Source organism: Sus scrofa, chromosome 9 (genome assembly GCF_054392235.1).
Source record: "Sus scrofa isolate SSC_HxYL_T2T_F1_AM1 chromosome 9, Sscrofa_HxYL_maternal_Yorkshire_Landrace_v2.0, whole genome shotgun sequence".
NCBI lineage: Eukaryota > Metazoa > Chordata > Mammalia > Artiodactyla > Suidae > Sus > Sus scrofa.
This window is the reverse complement of record NC_139391.1, coordinates 119527611-119546904: the sequence shown is the minus strand read 5'-3', so window position 1 is coordinate 119546904 and position 19294 is coordinate 119527611. Positions and strand designations below refer to the sequence as shown.

General features: G+C 37.4%; 1 protein-coding gene across 27 annotated transcripts in view; it reads right to left on the bottom strand.

Moving 5' to 3' along the window:
• The window catches only part of DNM3 (dynamin 3), a 542852-nt gene that overhangs the window by 57608 nt on the left and 465950 nt on the right, over positions 1-19294 (bottom strand). The gene's annotated exons all lie outside the window — the stretch shown is intronic.

Sequence of the window (19294 nt, the reverse complement as noted above, 5' to 3'; positions counted from 1 at the left end):
TCTCTTCTTTCTCTTATAATCCATTGCTGTCTTATAAGAACATAGGGTCATTTGTCCTGTAGGTTCTATCCTACTCCCCAGTCTGGATTTTGTAGATTGAATCTACTTGTGTATCATTTAATGTGTTCTTATGTCCCTTGTATTTCCTATAATTTAGTACTTAGATTTAGAGGCTCGATTATTACTTTTTAACTGACTATTTTTGAGTTAGAAAGAGGCATCTATATCAAAACTAATATGTAGACTAGATACTAATATTACAGAGTGAAAAGTGCCCCCTTATATATAGTGTTAAACTCTATTTCCTATTGTCCTTATAGAGTCTTTATCTTCATCTAAACCAGTTTACTGAAGAATAGATACTTACTGTAATTAATTCATACTACCTATTAAACACAGAATATATGATGAAAAATATACTAGGCCCCCTGGTAGGTTAAAGGGAAGAACACAACACAGTGTGTGCTCCTAAAAAGTTTGCTACCCATTGAGGGAGGAGCCAATTAATAGGCAGGAAACACTGTGTCACAGTAACAGCATGTAATAAGTGCTAAGCTGTGTGATAGAGCCTCTAAGTGTGGCTTGCTTTCAAAGCGAGGAGAGAGATCTAGAGTTTTCAGGAGCCAGACGAGGCAACAGAAAGACCTGGTTGTACTGGGGCATGCAGACTTCAAGAAGGCATGCAGACAAGGGGAACAATGGGGATGGAGGTAGAAACTAGCTTGATATGTTTGGGAAAATATTGGGGAGGTCATGGTGACAAGCATGTTGAGTGGAAGGAGATATGGTTGAACTGAGTGAAGGAAATGTGTGGCCTCTGAGTGTGGAGAACTCCAGTTAGACCAAAGAGATGAGATGTGATGTGGTGGTCAGGCACTGTTGCCGGAAAGAACGTGATCAAATGGGGTTTTAGGAAGATTACTATGGCAGCTGCTCATAGGAATTTATCCAAGGAGGATGAAACTGGAAGCAGGGAGACCAATTATTGTCTATGGTAGTAAATTATGTTTGAGATGATGAAAGTCTGGATCAAGTAAGTGGCTATAAAAATGGAGAATAATAATGGATCTTAAAGGCATCCTTAGAAAGAACAATAAAGGAGTTCCTGTTGTGGTTCCCTGAAATGAACCCAACTACTATCCACAAGGATGTAGGTTCGATCTCTGGCCATGCTCAGTGGGTTGAAGGATCCAGTGTTGCTGCAAGCTGTGGTGTAGGTCACAGATATGGCTCGGATCTGGTGTTGCTGTGGCTGTGGCTGTGGCAGTGGCAGCGGCAAGCAGCTGCAGCTCTGATTCAACCCCCAGCCTGGGAACTTCCATGTGCTGTAGGATTGGCCCTATAAAAGCAAAACAAAACAAAACAAAACAAAACAAAACACCCAAAAACCCAAAAAACCAAAACAAAACAAAAAAAGAAGTGACAGACTGTATACAAAATTGACTGCAAGATACATGTACAATGTTATGTCCATATTTCCAGTATAGAAGACTGTGACTGAGATGGAGAAAACCTCTGCAGATGTAGATCTGGGAAAAGCAGAAGGGGTTAGGGGATTGAAGTTAGGAGGGAGAATAGAGTACAGAATGGAGTAAAAATGCTATTTATGGTCTCAGGCCTGAAAATTCCCAAGAAAAAGAAGGGTCTGACTTTACATAAAAGAGAGTATCTATGTTTTAAGATCCAAATGTGATCTCAGCTAGTTTCCACTGGACAGACGTCACCATTCCTTAACTGACAGTCATAATTGGCACTGTGGTAGGCAGATGGTTGAAGGGTAAAGGAAAAGCTACCAAAAAAAAAAAAAAAGTTATTTCAAAAAGAAAGTTGCCCATCCCAGAACAGACCCAGAACAGGGTCTTTCTATGCCTGAGTTAGACCAAGGAGAGACAAGTGCTGAGAGGACAAGGGGTGCCAGACCCAAGGTCAGAGACCTCCTGGGGGGCTGCGGGGGCGGGGGTGGGGGGGACCTTGGAGCAACTCTGTGACTTCAGTTGTAAAACTCAGGCATAGCCCTGGTTTTCTTAGTAGCCATTTATGGCTCTCATTCATAAATTTGGCTAAGAGGTTTTTTAATTCATTTACATTTCCTGCCAGCACCACCTTTAGGGACTAATGAGTTCCATAAGTTTATAACTCGCTATGTGAAGCAGATTTCCTTTCATTTACCCAAAACTTACTTCACTCTGTTTTAAAGAGTGCGCTCCTTGTTCTAAAAAGAGAAAGTAAACAAGATTATAAGATGAGGGCAGATTGGCTGGAGTAAGGAGGGCAGAAAAAGAGCTAGGTGTTATAATGACTACCTTAAACCCATAGTATAGTTTTAAAAGGCAAACATGGCTGGAATGCATGACCAAGAGGGGAGCTGAGTGTGCCCAACAACAATGGCTCCATTGTTCTCCAAAGGGTGAGACCCTTCCAGGGGTTCTGCATCCTGCTCAAATGAAAGGGAGAACTTGAATGTTTAGCAGACATCAATAAAACTGATTAAAACACTGAAAGTGGACTTGGAAGAAAAAAATTAAACGAATTTGTATTTTTCAGGTCAGAGAAAAAAAAAGTTTTTCTATACAAAAAATATCTAGGATACCATGTTTAAGATGGAAAATAATTTTTCTACCTCTGAGTGAAAACACAAAGAGAAGGAGTCAAGGAGTATCAGATGGTTATCTAGCTTTGTCATAAAAAGGAACTTTCTGGCACTGGCAGTTATACAGCAGCTTGAAAAACACCATGCCGATTATTTTTTTCAAAGTTCCTAATGATTCCTAAATGATTTGGGGTTCATCTTGCCTTTGTACCTGCTTCAGTGGATTATAAAGACAGGCTAAATAAGGTATTTCTCAGATGGATATGGTGAGATTGGACTAGGTAAAGGTATGGAACAGATGAGGATATAAGCATCTTCAAAAAAAGAGGACAAAATTTGTGATTAAACTATTAGTTTGTATAATTTTTAAAACAAGGAACAACAAATATTTTAACAACATATTACTTTTAGGGAGCTAAATAGTAGACTGAAGTGTCTGTTGCATTCTTTCTTCCAAGGTCTTAGTACAAAGTTGATTATAGGAAAGTCTTGTGTTTTAACGGAAAATAGGGCAAAGGTTATGTGTAACAGGAATCCAGTCATGTGGAGCTTGCAGAACGCAGGTTAGGCTCATAAAACTCCTCATTAAAATGCTCTGTTCTAAAGCAAAAGCAAATAAATGAGCTCAAGGAAAAGAGCCACAAAAATCGTCTAGAAATATTTCCATGAAAGATTGTGAAAATAGTCCTCCCTAGTCATAAGAAATGTTCGGTTATTGCTTATACAAATAGCCACACTTAAAAGACTTTTAAATACCTTCCCTGCAATGCTGGTTTTGACCTTCTGCCAAGAGCTACTTAATGTGTTTTTCAAAAAATTTTTTTTCTGAATAGACTGTATGATGTGCAAAAAATAAAAAGGCACACACACCAGAAGTTTTTAGAACAGCACGAGCAGAAGTTTAGTATTAACCCCAGCCCTAAATTCTGTATTAAATTTAGCAAATTTGTTAAGTCCTACACTGACTTAAAACCCCTATCCCAAGTTATAGAAATGAAGACCAAAAATAAGCTTGTATTTTAAAAAGACTACTCTTTTCTATACTTCACCATCATATGGTACAGAAAAGGTAGATTGAGGTATCTTAAATTAACAATAGTAACAGTTTGCTGGCAAAATAATGAACAGCAAGCGAGAGGACTTCTAAGAAGGCAGTTAGCCCTGAAGCAATTCAGACAGACTGTGCTTACACAACGGCTGGCTGGTCTCTCAGACCTCAAAGCCAAAAACAACACACAAACAGCCAGCAGCGCCATCACTATAGAGGGAAGCGCACAACTGGATGCTTATTAAGTGTGTGTGTGTGTGTGTGTGAGAGAGAGAGAGAGAGTGAGGGTGTGTGTGTGTGTGTGTGTGTGTGTGTGTGCGCACAGATGCCCAACTGATTTTTAATATAAATTCAACGATGCCCCAAGGCTCGGTCAGAGTCACAAGAGAGGCAAGCTGGTGGAATCTCACCGGCCAAGCGATTAACCAGAAGGAGGCCAGCTCACTGAAAACAAGCTGCTCCAGCAAGAAGCACAAGTAGTGAGGCATGTGGTCTGAATTCACACCTGAATATTCTATCTGTGGCTTTGCCTCGCACCATTTCCATAGCTTGTTGGACCCATGAGGGAGTCAACAGGAACATGAAAATTTTGCCTGCTTTTTTTTTTTTCTTAAGTAGAAGGAATTACCAACGGCAATATTCTCTTCTCACTTCAATTTATTTTATCCTAAGAAAAGCCGTCTGGAGTTCGCTTATGAGAACGATCAAACTGAGAGATTCTTTCTAAAAAGCAATGCTGGATCGCGACACGCTTCCTGTCAACATTTACTCTGCTGTTTTCATCCGGTTTTGTTGTCCTTGTTGCTGTTGTATTCTGGTGGGAGGCAGCTGACTGTGAGTCTTGCTGAGATTAGGCTAAAGAAAAAATACAGAGCTATTGTACATGGCTAAACCAAATTTCATATCCTGTGAGATGGCCCAGACATTTGATAAACACATCTTGGCAACAACAGCTCATCTCTTTAGAGTTAGCCATGAAAAGGGTATTTCCTAATTCACCCAGCTCTAAACAAAATCATCTGCTGTTCCTTTTCCCACTGGCCTCTAACACACCTCATTCTGGAATAATGCTTTCTTTCACTTCAGTAGATTCTGAAAATCAGCATTATTCTTCCCACAGTGGTAATTTACATTTTTATCTACACATGTGTATACACGCACACACACATACACACACACACACTCGCACAAGTTAGCAAGATTAAAAGCCTCTCATTTTTTATTCTTGAAGCCCCAAAAGGGAAACTGTTATTCATGTGCCAAGGAATACAGCCATTCATTATTTTTTCTCTCTTTCTCCCTGTACATCCTCCCAATAGGATTAAAAGCAGTCTGGGATGTGGAGTATGGAGGTAGAGGAAGAGAGAGAGGAGTGGGAGGGAGAAAAAGATGGCATTTTAATAGCCTCTACCATGCTGAGTCAACACAGTAGGGACCTTGTGCTTCAGACTTAAACTGCTTCCTTCCTTTTTAGCCTTGCACTTGGCCCCCTTCTACCTAAGCCATGCACAGATGTCTCTGGATAGAGCTGGGAGAGGAGGTACCTAATAAATGGCCTTTCTGAGAATGAGAGAGGTTGGAGAGGACTTGGGAAACTAGCTTAACCCTATCTTTGGTTTTTAAACAAATTTTCTTCTTGAAATAGTTACACTCATATAAAAAGATTGCAAAATTAATCAATTCCTATATACTCTTCACTTAGCTTCCTTAAATGTTAACATCTTAAGAAACCACACAACCACAGTCAGTCAGGAAATTTTGAAGAATATTGACTAGTAATTTTGCAGAGTATCTCTCAATTTGAGTTTGCCTGAGCTTTCTTCATTATTAATGCAGGTTATATATTTCTGTCAAGAAAGCCACCTAAGTGAGACATCCTCCTCAGTGCATTATATCAGGAGACATGTGCTGGTGATCTATCTGTTACTAGTAAGGTTAACTTTGAGCGCTTGGTTAAGAAGGCATCTACCAGGTTTCTCTACTGCAAGGTTTCTGGTTTTGTATTTTTGGAATCAGTATCTTGGGGTGATATTTTGAGGCTATTTTGTGGGTAAATATCCTGTTTCTCACCATACTTTCACCTACTAACTTGAGCATCCATTGATGATTCTAGAGAGAATCCGTTATTATTGCGGTGTTTTGCAAAGGATGATTTTCTATCTTATAAATATATTACGTGGAATTGTATTGTAAGAAAGAGTTTTCCATACCCTTTCACTTGATTATTTATTCAATTATTTATTTATGTAAGTATGGATTCTACAGGTTATAATCCATTACTATCATTATTCTTTTGCTGAAATTATCCCACATTTAGTCACCGGAAACCCCCTTCAAGTTGCCCCCATATCCTTAAGATGTTCCCCATCATTTTCTGAGAACTTACTTTCTGGCACCATACCTATTCCAGGCTCATTTTGTACTTTCTCTGCTCCAGTCCTGTAATTTCCCCAAGGAGCCCTGATCCTTTTATTGGAGACTAGAATTAAATAACCCTTCTTTTTTTTGTGTGAGTAGAGTGTGTACATAACTCTCATAGTGGTAAAGTCACCAGCATGTGGGTAGGAAGAAACAAAGGCTCTCAACTTCCAATAAAGTATAGTGTTTTTCCCAGTTCACCCTAAATTGAAAATCCTTTCTAGATAATGACATAGGACTAACAAAGTTGATTGCCAAAGATCAATCAGCTATAAATAAATATATATCCATTTAAATTGGAAGTGTTGTGATATTATGACTTATAAGAAATACTCAATTGGTTTTAGTCTCCTTCTTGGTATAGCTCCTAAAACTTTAGGAATTTCCAATGCGTTAAGAGCTACAAAGGTGCCTTTTGTTATTCATAACAAATCCCTTTCAACTTCACCTGACCTTTGTAAAGCTCCTAAGGACTTTCTGTAAAACTTTTAAGGAGTTTTTCACTGGTTATCAGTGGAAACAACCTTGTGGCTCACCCAGGGAACGCATGGAAGCTCTGAACCCTTTCCCCGAACCTTGCCCTATGCAACTCTTCCATCTGGCTGTTCTTAAGTTATAGCCTTTTATACCAAAACACAATACCCCCCTGCCCCCCGCCAGTAATCTAGTAAGTAAAGTGTTTCTGAATTCTGTGAACCTCTCTAACAAATTATCTAATGGGAGTACGGATTTGTGGAAACTTGTGATCTATACAGCAGGTGACAACTTGGACTTTTGATTGGCATCTGGGGGGTGCAAGGTGGAGGAAGGAGAGCAGTCTTGGGAAACTGAGCCCTTAACTTGTGGAATCTGATACCATTTCCAGGTAGATAATGTCAGAGTTGAGTTAAATTGTAGGACACCCAGCTGGTGTCACAGAATTGCTTAATGTGTGGAAAACCCACACATCTGGCGTCAGAAGTGAAGTGCAGATCTTCCTTGACTTACAATGGAGTTACTTCCTGACAAACTTATTATAAGTCGAAAATATTCTAAGTTGAAAAGGCACTTAATACACCTAACTTACCAACATGACAGTTTAGCCTAGTCTACCTTAAATGTGCTCAGAACACTTACATTAGCCTACAGTTGGGCAAAATTTTCTAACACAAAGCCTAATTTATAATAAAGTGTTGAGTATCTCATGAATTTATTGAATACTGTACTGAAAGTGAAAGACAGAATAGCTGTTTGAGTGTGGAATGCTTATAAGTGTGTGAGTTGTTCAATCTCATGATTCTGGGGCTCCAGCATCAAGAGCGTATTATAATTTCATATTGCTAATGCAGGAAAAGATCAAACTTCAAAATTCAAGGCACTGTGTCCACTGAATGTGTTTTGCTTTTTCACCATCCTAAGAAATCGTAAGAGAACCATCGTTAAGTTGGAGACCATCTACAGAGTAGTGGGAGAGTATAAAAGAGAGTGTTCTATGGATCTTTTATCACAAATTAAAAACCTACCCAAAGAGTTAGTATGTTTTTAGCAAAGTGTAACTTGGACGAAAACAAGTAAATCTTTTACCACAATGTTTAACATTTTTTTTCCTGATTTTTCATGTCAAAAGTAAACAAAAGATGATTAAAACTTCTAAGTGGTAGAATAAAAAGCTGTTTAGCATTTGTGGGAAAATAAAACTCACTGTTAACATGGCTTTTAATTACCAGACATTATTATTATTGCTGTTTTTATGTCAGCTTAGGTTTACCTCAATGTTTACCTATTCCTTTGCCCATATTCCTTCTGAATAATTTTCCTTCTCCTAAAATACCTCTTTAAGAAGTTTCTTTTGTGTGTATCTATTGGTGATAAACTCTGCTTTTGTTGTTTGAAATGCCTTTATTAAACCTTCACTTTGTGCTTTTTCTTTTTCTTTTTTTTTGGCCATACCCATGACAGGTAAAAGTTTTGGGGCCAGGGGTTGAACCCACAGCATAGCAGTGACCCAAGCCATTGTAGTGACAATGCTGGATCCTCAACCTGCTGTGCCACTTGGGAACTCCTATTATACCTTTGCTTTAAACTAAAATTAAATAATAATAACAATAATATTTATTTAACATAATTAGGTTACTTAGTTCTAAAAGATTAACTGTGTTTCTCTCTGTACTTTGAAGAGTAATCTATTATTTCTTGTTTCCATTGTTGCTCTTAAGAAGTCTTAACTCTTGTTCTTTGGAAGTTGATCTCTCTTTTTTATCTGGATGTTTCTGACATGGTCTCTTTGTCTTTGGTGTTCTGTAATTTCATGACAATGTGTTTCTGCATGTTTTCTGTGGTGCCCATACACGTTAGAATGTATGAATTACATTAATGATTACAGTTAAGTCAGACTTTCTCATGCTATCCCTTATGTCTTATACACATTTCCTATTTCTCTGCCTCTCTGTGCTATATTCCACATAACTTATCCAGTTATACATCCAGTTGTACATCGAAACTGGCTCGTAGTAGCTTATGGCAACCCACTTGGCTATCTCTTCCCAAGTCTGCATTCACTGTCGTCACACTGGCAGATTAAAATGGGCCATGGTGGGAGTAGGTATACCATGGAAATTGGTAAAAGCTCATAACAGGGTTTTTTTCCCACCCCCCGGAGAGCTACTTATTAAACAGTTATCAGCGTACCACTGTATACAATCCATTTTACTTAGTCTCATCAACTGTTTAATCTGTTCATAAAATTTTAATTTCAATAATTGCATTTTTCATTTCTAATACATCTATTTGGTTCTTTTAAAAATATGCAGTCTTTTTTTAAAAAGGTGTTCCTTTCTCAAGTTTGTGACTTGCTTTTTTATTTCTTTAAACATTTTAAACATAGTTCAGCATCCTTTCTGCAGTTTGTTATTCTCTTGATTCATTTATGATGGCTTCCTTTCAAATGCTGGATTGTGTATTTATATATTTTTTTATTTGTGTGAATCCTATTAGGTGTGATGTGAGGACATGTTCTTCTGGAGAATATTTATGTTTCTACAGGCTCCCAGAACTGCTTCCAACCTGGGTCCACTGTAAGTTAATTTCTCAGCTTTTGTTCTGCTTGACTATGCAAATTGTACACATTCAAACTCTAAATCACATGACAGTGATAAAATGGATTCTCAAAAAAGAATATTCTTTCCTTTGACCCAGAACCCAGGCTGAGATTACTGACAAATAGATTTTTCCTGATCTACCATTTCATTGAAGGTGTATCTCTTTGAGGGCCCTGCTAACTGCCTGGGTCTTGGTTTCAATTTTCCAATTGGTTCTGGGTGAAGGCTGTTCTTCTATCCCAATACGATTATGTAAACCCCAAGTTTGGGTACAGTAATGGCAAATGCCTCATGGACAGCTGTAGGTTCACCACAGGCTCTACCCTCTGCTTTCCAGGCTCCTCTTCATTTCTTCACCCCAGGGTTTTCTCACATTTCTTAGGAGCTCAATCAGGAATAAAAAAGAGCACTTTTCACACTGTTCTTGATATTTCCGGATGTTCTGAAATCAAGTTGACTAGTCTAAAATACTGCTGGAAATCAAAGTTCACATGTCTTTCAAAATGATCCTAAGATTAGTAGAGTTTAAAAATAATAACCATTGGAGAGCTTTGATTGATGCTATCTTCTCTTCCTCCTCAGAGTATTCTATAGCAAAAATGTTATATATACCACAGACACACACGTCAACACATTGTGTATTGCTACTACTATGTGTTGATCTGTTATTAGCTATTTCACAATGTTATTGATCCTTACAAAAGATTTTTGTAAACCATGAGTAAGTAAATCAAAGGTTGATACTAAAAGCAATTTACATCCTAACCACCATTCGTCTGTCAAATTTTATTTGGGTTCCACGTAATTTAGATTTCTAGTTTCCTCTGATGCTAGTAACAATACTATGTACTATTTGTAGAAATGTGGATATGTACTTTGTATAAATGTGAGGTATACAATTTTGAAATTATTTTACTCACATAATTTGTTTTGAGGTTTTGACCAAACTTGTAACATAGGTAGGCTTATCTCCTTTTTCAGAAATTAAGAGCCAAAAAGATGCATAATTTTTCAAAGGGCAAACAATATAAGTTTAAGTGCTAGAATTGAAATTCAGCTTTCAAAGCTCTAAGTTCAGTGTTAAATAACCACAAATCAGTCCAAAAAACTGGGGCATTTTCCCATCTCCATGGGGAAGCAAATTCTATTGGAATAGAAGACTCTGTGATTAGGGCAGGGGGGATATGTGTGTGTGTGTGTGTGTGTGTGTGTGTGTGAGATTGTGTGTGTGTATATATATATATGTGTGTGTATATATATATATATATACTCTATACTCAGTTTTGGTACAGTTTTGTTTGTTTTTGAGGTTTTCTTCCTGGTGGTTATGCTGTAGTGGCTTAAGGAATCTTTAATTCAAAACATTTCTGCAACACTGACCCTGGTGCAGAGGACTGGTATCTTGAAGGATGGCTCATTCCTTGACTTTCTATTTTCAGTTAATATTCATATAAAAAGAAAAAAATTTCACATTACAAATAGCCAATTAAAAATATTCATATCAAGAGTTCATTCACTGAAATGACTTTTCCATCTTGTAAGCAATAACACATTTAAGATACAATCTCTTTACCTTCATAGGCAAATCCTTGCAAACCAATAAACTGGAACTCTTTGTGAATTCTTGCACAAAGAGATTTGTAGTGACAGTTTTTGGTTCAAAAGTGCATTCCTGTTGTAAGTGGACTGCATGGGATCATTCAGTGGAATGAAGTCCAGTATCACACACACAGCTGTACTCTGAGAAGTAATTTTAGATGTCAAGATAATGTATGTCGAAGCTGTGCAAAACCGCAATTCACCAGTGGATCACGATCCCTCTTGGCAAACTGCTGTTTATTGTATTAGTCTCTGGCTGTACAATGATCTGGGAAGCTGAAGGATTGGAATTTGTCGCTTAAACCATTCATCCTCAGCTGCCAAGAGGTGGGCACATTCTGACCTCCGGAATTAATGCCGGGCAGGGTTCCATATACCATCCTACTAAGAATGTGGTCACCATAGCTCCAATAAAGACATCCTGTTTCAGCAATACAATGTGAAGAAAACTTCATGACTATCAAATTGTTTAGATGTTTCCCATTCATTTTAGTTTGGAAGAAGTCTGTTTTCCTTTACCTATGTATAAACTAAAAGTGAGTCTTGAAATATTAGATTTTTTTTTCTAAAGCTCTAACTTAAAAACAGCTGAACTTATTTTCCTGAATATACATAAAAACTCCTGAGCTGAGACCTGATATATCAAGTTTCAGCCTGAAGAATTTTTTTGAGCCGATGGTTTATGCTGAAAATGCTGACAGATGTCGAACAGCCTCGGCAAAGCAGTCTTTAAGGGAGTTCTGGGTAACAGACCATGTGGCTGCTTTGAAAGTGCTAAATTCTTGTTGCCAAACAACTTTACTTAAAATAAATCCTAGCATTTCTTATAGTAAAATTTTAACAGATATTTGGAGAAAGCCATCCATTTCCCTGTAGCTGAATTTTGGGAACCTGCTAGTTTCCATTTTGCATTTTCGCTGGGCACAAGAAATTCGATTAGATTTATCATTCTCAAGGGTCAGATAAAAGGCGGACTTCTGGAATTATGACCTTTCAAGCATAAAGTAGATATCTAAAATTTTTAAATTGCCACAGGAAGTCCCTAAAACCAAGAGAATCTAGATAGTAAACATTTGCTATATTTCTGGCAGCAATTTTTCTTTGCTGGGATACTAAAATATGAGTCAGGGGAACTACAAACAACATAGGTCAGATCAGAAACAACTGAATGTTTTTAAGTGTTCTACAGGGGGTTCGGCCTTTCCCAGGAGGGTCATAATTTAAAGGATGTCAGTGGATGCAAATGAATTTCAGCCTTAAGAAGGAAGAAAAGGTGAATAGTACTTTTGTCTCCGGGAGACTTGGAATTTCAGACAGGCTCCATTTTGGATAATTCTATTTAGCTGCCTACATTTTCTGATGTTGTTTCAGTTGGGAATGATAGAATGATATTCCTTATCCCTGCATCCTGAACTGTTCAGCAGTGTTTTGTTATGCTGTTAACAGCCGTCAGGTACCGAGGCTATGCAGATAGATGAGCTCCCTGCTGATATAAAAAGATCTCTTGAATTGCATCTTGTGTAAAAGAGAGCAAAATTCTTTTTTTCAAAGAAAATGTAACATGAGTAGGAACTGAAGCTTTTTTCCACTCCAATCAGTCCTCTAGAATACCCTGGTCTCTGAGAGTCTAATAGTCAATCTAGATATTTTAAGTATGGCTGTGCTCCTAGGAGAATTATTTTTTATATTAATTTTTCTTCAAAAGCTAAGTACTTCTTTTCTTCCTCTCCACTTATACCGTGATAGTTAATCAATCTTCTAAAAGTGTGGATGCTACATAAATAAAGTGGCACAGAATATTATTTGCAAAAGAAAAAAAAAATCTACTTTTCTGGATTCATGAACATATTAAGTCATTAGCAGGAGGAAGAGTCCACCTACACAAGACACTAATAAGATAAGATGGAAGGGTATGAAAAATATAAGGAACTTCACAATGTTATTACCATACCAAAAAGTCGTACAGGAGGACAGAAATGCCAAGTCAACTGTCGCTAATCAACCAGAAGAAAGATATTCTAAAATAGCAATTATAATTTTCTTTGAAAAAAATGATAAAATGATTAGTTGAAAGGTAAAATATAAAACTTTCTGCCTATTAGGTTTATCAAATTTGTACAATTTGAGAAAATGGGCATTTCTTTCTTTAGTTTCAGAAATCAACACCAATTTAGCATCTTGTGTATACTGTGGCCACATATCACATAATGTACAGGTTTCCTGATTCATTTTAATTTTTTTTCTTGTCTTCTGGCCTTAGGACGAGTTGTTTATATACAAGTGGATTTAGTGCTTTTCTGTTTCTAACTCCCAGAAGCATAGCAATCCCCTTCATAAATCATTGTATCATTTAAATGTGCATAACCATTTAATTCAGAAAAATAAATCCTGAAGGCAAAAATACTCTTTAGCCAAACTCATCTAAATAACATATATATTCTTTAGAAGCTTAGTGACATTGTCTTCATTTATTCCATTATAGAGAATTCAACCCAGGGGATTAAACTTTGCAATTTAAAAAAATTTTTTTAATTTAGAAAATGGGTATTTGGTAATGTATCATTGTATGCATACTACCTTAAGGTGAAATTCAGAACAGGATATTTTATAATTATTTGCTTATTAAAATGATCTAAAATTGACAACTAGGCCAAGACTATCTATCAAGACTAGAACAACAGATTAAATAAAGATGGCTCATTTATTCTGAGGCAAACTAGGAAGGGAAAATTAGTACCACTGACCATAAAAGCCGTCTCTGTACCTGCACAAGATCTAACAAGAGCAGCAGCAATCACTTACTGAAGACTTCTAAGTGTCAGGAAGTGAACTAAGGGCTTCATCGACTTTATTTTCTCATTTAATCATCCCAACAACTCTTGAGGGGTTTATGTTATTTTCCAATTTGCATACGAGGAAACTGAGGCTCGCATGGATTCAATAATTTGTCTAAGTGTAAGAGCCAGGATTCAAAACCATCGCACCCGTAGATAATAGTCATTATACTTTACATGGATAACTGAACATGTGGTAGAGAAATTGGTACAGTATCTAAGTGGGAAAGTGCAAAGGGAGAACTGATCTTCCTAGGCATGTCTCTGGGGTCAGGAGCCCTTGATACTGTGAGTGGAGTGGTGGTATTGGAAGGTTACCCAGAAATTGTTCTGTTTGACACCTTAGCTAATACAAATTGCATGATTTATTTACTGAAAATGCTACTGGGAAGATGGGGAGGTTGGGCAGGGCTGATTGCACTTCCCCAGAATTTGAATTTAACATTTGCCAGCTCTGTGAAATTGGGTAAGTTATTTAATCTCTCCAAGCTGTAGTCTCTTCTACCACAAAAAGGAAAAAAAAGAACTGCAACCCATAAATATTTGTTGTGAGAACTGAATGAGATTTTTAAAACACCAGCATAATGCCTGACACAAATCTAGGCATTAAACAAATGTTACTCTCTAGTCTCTCTTATACTTATGAAAGTTTTACTGAAATTTTCATATGTGAAGCAGATTACCACTAAGTTTTCCCCCAGCTTTTCAAATTTTTAACTTCCTTGATTCTGTTACTTTTCTGGTTTGATGAACAAAATATTATGATGAACAAAATATTCTATATATAGCTGAGTGATAAATTTTGGCAGAATATGGACTTGAGTCTTGGCTCTACCATTTATCAATCCAATGATATTTAAATGTTAACTTATCAGTAGTCAACCTAATTCCACTTTCTTTTAGGTGATCTAGTCTTCTGGCCTCTTTTAAGATCTTTTTGTCTTATAGTTTCATTATGATGTACTGAAGTGTGTTTTTAGTACCATCATTATTCAGTTCTATTTAAGATTTGCTGTGTTTTCTGCATCTGAGAATTGGTGGATTTCAACAATTTTAGGAAATTCTCTGCCTTTTTCTCTCTTTCTCCTCTCTTTCTCTTTCCTCGCTCTCCTCCCATCTTCCTCAATAAACTTCCAGTATACAGAATTGGATTATTGCACACTTTCATCATTGATCAGTCTATGAACCAATTTTATTTATTTACTTAGCTTTTAAATTAGTTATTTTTATAATGTAATAAGCACTTGTGAATTCATTACTCAGAACAAAAGCTACTACTTTTTAAATAACTGTATCTACTCACAGGCTTCCTTCTACCAACTCATCCTCATCTCTGTCCTCCAAGTTAACCATCAGTGAAAACAATCATCATTCCCTTACTTTCCTTTTATTATTGTTTTATTGTATCTCTATATGTGGTTTTAAAGAGCTGCTTTTAATAAGTTATTTTAATCTTATAGAATGAATTTCTCTGTATAATCTTTTTTCACTTATATTGCTAATTCATGCCTACCGTTAAATGTACTGTAGTTCACTTGTTTGGGATGCTGTATAAAACACCACTGTGAAAATATACTACAATTTATTCATTTACCCTTCTATTGATGGCGATTTAGACTGTTTCCAAATTTTCATTAGTATAAACAGTGCTACTGAGAATATTCTGCCATAGTTTTTTTGAACACTGCCTTTTCTCCATTCTGTTTCTAGAACTCTGATTAGACAGACCTACTCAATGTATGATCTCAATTTTTGGGTTTTATTTTGGTCTGAGCTTTATTTTGGTCAGTGTATTCATGTCACTACAGATTTTCCAGTTCACTAATCCTTTATTCAGTTGTATCTCATTTGCTTCTTTGCATTTTTTGATTGAATTTTTCATTTCAAGGATTGCATTTCATTTCTAGCAGTTACTCCTCCTACCCCACCAATCTGCTTGATCTTTCTTGTGCATACTTACAAGCTTCTTTTACTTCTTAAACATATCAAACGTTTTAATTTATTTCTGTGCCTAATAACTCCAATATCTTTTCTTAATGGTCTGATTTCCCTACCTGTTGTTTTTCTTGGTTCTCAGTAGTGGCTTGTTTTCCCTATGCCATTCCTTTCTTCCTAGTGAACTATTCATTTTCCTTGGAACTCTGTCTGAAGGAGTTAAGATCTGGATTAAACTTGTATTTTTCCAGGGATGATTTATTTTTGCTTCCGCTAGTTCCTCAAGGGTACTACTAATCCAGGAAAATTAAATTCAGTATTTGAGGTTTTGCACACAACACAGGTAGTGTCAATTCAGACTTTACAGTCATATGAGGGCAGATTAGCAGTTATATAGTCTATAAAGGCTTATCATTATCATTACTGTCCTTCCCTTTAGCGTCAAGGTCTATAAAGGATCATTTCCTTGCTTCACCATTCTGGACATTGAGTTTATTTTTAGTTATGTCATTATACTAAGGTTGCAGTTTTTGGTAATGTCAGCCTATATGACATCTTCTGTTAGACTCCTTCAAAATGGTAATGTCCTAAGCTTTACACTTGTTCCCCAGGTCTTCTTTGGCCACCATGATAGAGACTCAAGATCTCTAGAGTTTGGGTGAAAAACTCAGAATGAAAACCAGTTCTAGAATTTGCTCACCTCCCAGGGTTCTTGCTTTCATTTTATTTTCTGGCCTCTGTGAATCCTTTCTTTTCAATCCATTTGACAATGTATTTAAAAACACATTTTATGTATTACATTCAGCATTTTAACTCTAATTGTGTTGGGGTGTCCATCAGGGTATCTGGTCAACCTGTCACCCTGTTTAAAATAGAAGTCTGTCTGTCTCCATTTCACCATTCATTTTCTATTGCAACAACTCCCTAAGCTCAAGTCCTATATCTTAACAGATGTGCCCAGTCTTAGTATAACATTTTTATAAAATATAAAGGTGGTCCCATGTTTTAATTCCATCAGTGACTCCATAGTGCTCTCAGGATAAAATCTAAACTCTTGCCCATGGCACACAAAGCCCAGCAAGATTTGTGCTCTGTCTACCTCCCCTGCTTATCTTCATTCAAACTTCATGCAGCCATAGCTATCTGCCTTCAGTTCTCCTAGCACACTCTCATTTCTCTGAATTTTTACTTATACTATTCCTCTGTCCAGGATCTACTCCCTTTTCTCCAGTGTTCTCTCAGATTCTTAACTGTACCCTTCAAAACTCATTTCAAAAGTCATTTCCTTTGTGTGTGTGCGTGTGCGTGTGCGTGTGCGTGTGTGTGTGTGTGTGTTTAGGGCTGCACCTGTGACATAGGGAAGTTCCCAGGCTAGGAGCAGAATCAGAGCTGTGGCCTCCAGCCTAAGCCACATCCACAGCAATGTGGGATCCGAGCCACACCTGCAACCTATACCACAGCTCAAGGCAATGCCTGATCCTTTAACCTGCTGAGCAAGGCCAGGGATTGAACCCATGTCCTCATGGATACTAGTCAGGTTTGTTACTGCTGAGCCACAAAGGGAACCCCCAAAGTCATTTCCTTTTAAAAACATTTTCTGATCCACAACCTTGCTTATCAGGAAAACATAATTAGGCACTTCTCATCTATGCTCTCTAACAGACATATTACAGCAATGATCATAAAAGGCGATCATAAAAGGCTTTCTTATCAGCCTCCCCTACTACTAGGCTGGGAGCTCTTTGAGAACAGGGAATCTTTGAGGATTTATACCCAGCATGAAGCACTGTGCTAGACACGTGAAGATGCTAACCAAATATCTATGGGATAAATAAGTGAGCCAAGTGGGCATAGCTATACTTAAAGGTTTGGTAAATGTGATGAGGAAGAATTATTCTAGTGGTTAATAGGGTGTGTGTGTGTGTGTGTGTGTGTGTGTGAAATGCGCGCTCGCGCTTGTGGTGTGGTTTAGATTATCTGCTCTTTAAATTATGCATAATTTTGGGAGTTCCCACTGTGGCTCAGTGGTAACTAACCTGACTAGTAGCCATGAGGACATGCGTTTGATCCCTGGCCTTGTTCAGTGGGTTAAGGATCTGGCATGGCCATAAGCTGTGGTGTAGGTTGCAGATGAGGCTTGTAGGCCACATTGCTGTGGCTGTGGTGTAGGATGGCAGCTGCAGCTCCAATTCAGCCCTTAGCCTGGGGAACTTCCAAATGCCACAGGTATGGCCCAAAAAGGCAAAATAAATAAATAAATAAAGATGCATAGTTTTCCAACTTCCCATCAATAAAGAAAACTGAGAGCTAACTTTCCATTCACTCTGCTGTATAGAGTTTGAAATGGTTGCCTTATTACCACTGTACAACAAATGCCTTTGGAGCCAAATTAAGAGGAAGAAAAGCGATTAGTTCACTTAGGAAACCTTTAACTCACAGTTGTCTCAGAACTGTTTTGTCTTCTCACATTATTTTCTTTAGCATAATCAATTCTGCTTTCTAAAGAGAACTTAAATGAGAAAGCAATATACAGCCCAAAAAGTCTTTTAGAGGAACAAACATTTTTAAAGATGATGAAACTAGTTTTGTGTTTCTTTTCTATCAAATGGAGAGATAGCTATTAAGGTTTCAGGCGATAACTCCTGTGAATCTCTTGGAGAGGGAATTCTTATTCCCTCTATGCATACAATAATGTTTTATTTTCTGAGGTATATATTTAAAAAAATTTTTTTTGGCCACGTCTGAGGCATGTGGGAGTTCCCGGGCCAGGGGTTGAAACCACAATGACAATACTGGATCCTTAACCCACTGAGCTATCAGGAAACTCCTAAAGTATATTTGTAAAGAATGCCAGTTTAGCAAAAAATTCTATGCACATATGATTTGGAGACCCTACACATTAGTCATCAACAGACAATGGATTAAAACCTTTATCTGGCTATAAAATGTAAAGTATTCAGAAAGGCTTTGATGTTAGCGTATTTGGTGGAAAATAAAAGAATGGCAATATTTTCATAAAAGTAAATTTTGTGATATTTTTATATGTATCCTTTTGTGAACGCACACATACATACATGGGCAATGGAACTAGAATTTTGAAGGCTGTTTTTCTCAAAATTTAAACCATCATCCATTAATATCCTGAAGTAATTCCTAGCCTATTTCCAGTTTGAGCTGAGTCCATCATAAAAACACTGCGAGAAAGGAAACAAACTGCATAGATTCCATTTGGCAAATCAGGGCCTGTAGATCTGACTGTGGTTCAGCCTCTGGCGCCATCAGTTGGGCTCAAAATCAAAAGCTGTGGAAGGAGGTAATTAGCAGGCACTCTAGACCACTCAGCTGGCATCAGCAGGCTTCTTATAGCCACTGGGAAAGTGGGTGGGAAGGGGTTCAGAAATATTCTCTAAAATAACATTGTTCCTTGAGAATAGATGATTGCAATGATAGGGCTATTTTTATGGAGAAAAAGCTAACTCTGATTAACGGTCATGTTGACATATTTGTTAAGGTGTCAATATTTAATTAGAAAATTCAGCTACCAGCAAGGAGAATCATTACAGTGTCTTATTCAAGAAGATGACAACGAGAGTCAAAGGCAACATCATCTAACCCACTCCTAAAGGTAAAAAGGTAATGTGACCTGGGCATAGTGACCACCACCAATTCTTGGTGAGAAGGAACACGACTTCCCATCCCAGTCATTCCAGCAGAAGTTAAACCAAGGAGAGGCATTTTGCCAAAGCAGTGAAAATATAACTATGTAGGTCATATTCAGAGGAGAAAGTCCTCT